The sequence below is a fragment of the Aegilops tauschii genome, chromosome 4 (genome assembly GCF_002575655.3).
Source record: "Aegilops tauschii subsp. strangulata cultivar AL8/78 chromosome 4, Aet v6.0, whole genome shotgun sequence".
NCBI lineage: Eukaryota > Viridiplantae > Streptophyta > Magnoliopsida > Poales > Poaceae > Aegilops > Aegilops tauschii.
In genome coordinates this window covers 83,383,569-83,388,898 of record NC_053038.3, presented here as the reverse complement: position 1 = coordinate 83,388,898, position 5,330 = coordinate 83,383,569, and positions in this window count along the sequence as shown.

Here is a 5,330-nt window from a genome sequence, read left to right as displayed (position 1 = left end):
AAAAATTATACTCCTCCTAAAAGCCACGGCGCTCGCAGGAGCGCTTGCGGCGCGCCACCAGTGCACTGCTGCGTGGCCGTTTCCCAGCGCGCCGACACAACGCCTCTTCCTCAGCCTCGCAACTCGTGAGGTGCTGATTGGCGGCTTGCCGGCGGGCGAGCGCGATCTCACCGGTGTGGTGATCCGGCGCCAACAGGTACTCCTCCTCACTGGAAGCGTGCACCCGGTCCACGTACCGCCAAGCATAGATGAGGCGCTTGGGCCCGACTGCACTCAGGGCGTCGGCACGGGTGTCCTCCGCCACCCTCACGGCCCTCGCACGAGCCTTCTGCCAAAGAGCCAATTGCCTGACTCTCTCGGACGCGACATAGGCCTCCCAGGCAGCTTGTGTTGCGGTGCGCTTCTCTTCCTCGGCCTTCTTCTCCGCCTCTATTTTGGCGCGCTCTGCTGGAGGCAAAGCCTCCCACAAGGCTACATCTATTTCTTTCCAAAGCTCCTCAAGGCTGGGGGGCTCGGCGGGCGGCGCGGCATTCTCCTCGTAGCGGGGAGCTGACGCATCCTCCGGCGCGCGTGCTGGCGAGATTGGGAACGCCGACGCGTCCACCTCGACGCGTCGCGGCGAGGAGCGGAACACCGACGCGTCCTCCTCGACTAGTGGCGACGAGGAACGGAACGGCGAAGCATCGCGTCGCGGCGAGGAGCGGAACACCGACGTGTCCTCCTCGACTAGTGGCGGCGAGGAACGGAACGGTGACGCGTCGCGTAGCGGCGAGGAGCGGAACACCGACGCGTCCTCCTCGACTAGTGGCGGCGAGGAACGGAACGGCGACGCGTGACCATCCGCGCGGTGCAGCGAGGGGCTCCTAGGGCTTGGGAGGGGCGATGCCATGGTGGTCGACGTGAGAGGGAGGGGGAGGAGATAGCGATGAACGTGAACATGAGGGGGAGGAGATAGCGATGTCGGGGGAGGCGCAGTATTTATAGCGAGCAATGGCACACCTACGTAAGATATGGACTGAGCTGTACTGACTTAACTGCAGGTCCAGTTGCGTCACTGACATGTGGGCCAGACCCCTGTTGGGCCCATATGTCAGTGACCCAATGCACCTGTAGTTAAGTAACAGCTACGTGGGCATATTTGTTGGAGTAAATTACGGGGGAACGAAGGGGTGGAAATATTGCGGGTCACAACGGATTGGACGAGCGTGGGGGGAGGAGAGTCATGCATGCAGATTTTGTTCACATGGGGTGGAGTGGTGGGACCGCCGGAGGGAGAAGGAGAGTTTGGCAGGCATATTGTTTCCACACATGGAGAGGAAAAGATTTGGAGATGAACGGGCTTCCTGCAGGTATGGGGAACGGTGCATAATAAGTCATCTTGCATGCCGGGCTAGGTATAGTCTCAAGCCATTAAAAACATACACGCCCCACACATGTTCATATTTCAAGGTGCACTAAATTATTGCATGCGATGATTAAGGTTGGCCATAATGGTGGTATCTTAGCTGGTATCATGCACACAGGAATAGCAAACATGCTGATGTGGCAAAGAATTAAAGAAGAGAGGGGGGTTAGAGTAACTAGTGTTCATGCATGCATTGGTAAACACATTTTTTTGTGAAGAACGACAGCACTAGTTGAGTACTTTTGCAGACTTCAAAAACTATTCCACCGCCTCTACTATCTTGCTAAGAGTAGGTGAAATTTTTTAATCGAGCCCTTTAAACTAGAAGGGAGGTAGTGGTACTCTAAGGCTGGTCATAGTGGGGAGTAACTTAGACTAGTAACATGCATATGTTACTAGTCTATGTTACTACCTCTATAGTGCATAGTATCATAGATTAGTATCATAGGTGGTCTCATTTATTGCCATGCATGACACATAGTAGCATCACATTTATTATGTTACGGTATCTACCTATGTTACTATAACCATCTCTCTCTTCTTTAATTGCCTACCACCTTAGCATGTTTGCGAGTCCCAAGTGCATGATACTACTTATGTTACCCCCACTATGGCCAGCCTAATAGCTAACCTTGTTGTGATGACAAGATAGGACATGGCACGCACCTGGACGGAGGAACTAGTCTGCATTGTGCATTTAAGTTTTGTCTGAAATCAATGTACTTTCACCAGACTTATAGAAAAATGTCTCAACATTCACAATGTCAAATCAATATTTTTACACTCATTATAAAACGTAGTTCTTATACTCATTATAATCAGTATTGTAGATATTGATATTTTTAGTATAAATTTGGTCATGGGATTTCATTGATGCCTGTCAAAGCGTGGAGGAAGCGGAGCTTAGGGCTTGCATTGCCGGTCTCTACATAGGTATTTCTCTTCATAATCCTGTAATTTTAGAGACTGATTGCGCTTTTGTGGTAGCGTCTCTTGCATCGGGAGACTATGACAGGTCTGCTATGTGTGACCTGAAGATGAAAGTGTTGAGCATCTCGAAGTTGATCAACAATCTTCAATTGTCAAAGATTAGCCATTCGGCCAATAAGGTGGCACACTTAATCGCTAAGTATAGCTTTGACAATATATTAGATGGTATTCTTGTAAATAACGTACCGCCCTGTGTGGTGAATATTGTATCGAATGAGTGTGCCGGTGTGGCTGGTTAATTAATATAAGGTGGTGTTCAAAAATAAAAGTATAAATTTGGTCAAACACTTTGCAAACGGTTGACGGGAGTAAAAAGGACCAGAGGGAGTATCATGCATGCGGAGTAGGCAAAAAAAATTGCTTATCTAAAAAAAGGCAAAAAAAATTGCTCATTTATAGCCGGTCGAAGTCTCAAAGGGCGCGACCGCGCGAGGGAGGCGAAGGTCGTGGGAGGCGCGACGTTTGACGAAATTAAGTGAAGTTACATCCACGCGCTGGCATGGCGTGTGAACAGGCAGAAGCTATACCGTCAGGCCTACGATATGGGTCTAGTAGACATGACATCTAGTGGGTCCCGCATAGTTCTCGAGAACTCTTTGGGGGCTTGCAGCCGTTTATCCACCGGGCAAGCCAGCAACCCCACGCCGTTCGCACGCCCTACTCGTCCCCGTCTTCTACCTTACAACAGTTCGCTCCCAGTCGTCCCGTCCTTTCACATTAGTTCGCTCCCAGTTTTTTTTGCGGGGTACAACAGTTCAACTTCTCCTAACCCTCCTCCAAAATCCATGGCCTCCCAAATCTCCATGGTCGCCGCTGAGTACCAGGTTAGAGCCATCACCGGCAATCAGTTCATCGTCATCTACACACGTGGATCCGAGACGGTGAAAGCATGGCTTGCTCGCTTCCTACGCATGTTCAACAGTTCAACGGATGAGTGGGTTGCTGGGCTAGATGTTGAGTACACCACAGTCCTGGGACGAGAGAAGGATCTAAAGGACGAAGAGAGGAAGAAGCCCGCCGTGATCCAGGTTTGCGTACATAACGTTTGCTTGGTCTACCACATATGCCATGCAATGTTGAGTGCCAGGATTTTAAGAACTTCCTGAAGGACAAAAGAGTGAAATTCGTTACTGTAGGCTTTAAGAACGACAGGGATGTCCTGCGTCGGATAGGTCTCGTTGTAGGCCAGCCATTCGATCTCCAGAAGGCAAGCCTGGTGTCCTCCTCTCAACCTTCAATGCTGACCCTAGCAGCAGCCATGATTGATCCTTCGTACGCTAAACTGAAGAAACCTCATCACGAGTTTCATCATGCATGGGAGTCGAAGACATTAGATGAAGATCACATCCTGTACGTAGCAATGGATGCCTACCTTTGTTTAAATATCTACAAGGGTTGGATGAAGAAGCAGAGCCCAGTGGCCGGTTCAAGCAAAGAAGCGTCGGCGAAGAGGAAGAGGAAGAGGGACGAGGACAAAGTCGAGGACGTGGACTCGGACTCCGAGTAGGTGGCAGTGCCGTCGCTCATGCTGGTTCTACTGCAGTGTCAAGCGGACTAGTTGCTTAGTTTATTTTCAAGGGTGTGTTGTGCTGAGGCTCCAGCAGAACTATGTTTATGTTCTTTCTCGTTATTTGAACTCTTTAGTACGTACAGTAGTACTAGTACTATGTCTTACTACTGTTCTTCTTGCCGTTGGTACTACTGCTCGTATTTTCATGTTCCTACTGTACTTAATACGTTCGTACTAGTAGTATAATTTGGGTCAGTCGATTTGTGAAAGAAGTTCGACGGAGCAAAGGAAGAAGACGGCAGAAGAGGTGGAAGAAGCCCTTCTAGCCATCCATGTTGCATCAAACGGCTCACATGAGTCGACTAACCCAAATTGCTCCTTCAGATTGCAGGATCCACGTGGCATTCAAGGTCTCGAAGGTAGATTCCGCGTCCGCACCCGGTTTGCGGGCTCGGCGCGCGCGCGACCGGCTTCCGCCGCGACAGCCACCATGCGCGCCTCCTCCGCGCAGGCGGAGACGACAATGACACGCTAGTTCCTCGTCGCCGGCGTGCTGGAGCACGCGCTCGTCCTCCTCTTCATATGCTGCGTGCATAGACGCGGCTCCACCAGCTGCTCGCGTGCTTGGCAGCGCGGCGGCATCGCGAGGAGGGACTGCAGACGACGTGAGCGGGCGAGCCTTCGGCTTCATGGCACAGGGATGGCGGCGACACGGCGGTGATGGGCGAGAAATTGTTGGCCGGAGCAGGCGGGCGCCGGCATGCGCAACGGCGGCGGCGGCATATTGATGAGTGCGCGTGTGGGAGCTTAATTTAGTTTTATATATAAGGTTGGTCAAACTTAAAAGAAAACCATACTAGTACACGTAAACATTAGACTTAGGCAGCGCTTTTATTAGTTAGTACCATAGCCACGATACGGAATCCTGTGCAAGCGCGTGAACCGCGGCCGCACGGTTGATCGAACGGTGCGTCACCGTGTCGCGCTCAAAGGACATCCACCGAACCTTTTTGTGTGTGTGAAAACAATCCTCGAATATTACTCAACTTTTTTTCCTGTGAAAGTTCTTGACGCTGCAATATTTCCATATATTTGAATTTAGCTCCAGTTCGTGTTTATTTGGATTTGGACGTTTTAGGTGCGCCCTAGTTTTTTTTAATATTGATTTTGTATGTGTGACTGAGAGAGAACGTGTGTATGTGTCCATATGTGTGTTGTGGCGGAAAGGCAATGTGGAGATGGTGTGCGTGTGATACAGACATAGAGAGGTGTGAATGTGTAAATGATCATTCATGAGTAAGACATAGACAGATGCCGATACGTTGTGTATACATGAGAGAACGGTCTTCTAGTTTACTTGTGTGTGTGTGTGTGTGTGTGTGTGAGAGAGAGAGAGAGAGAGACAGAGAGAGGAGCATCCGTAAC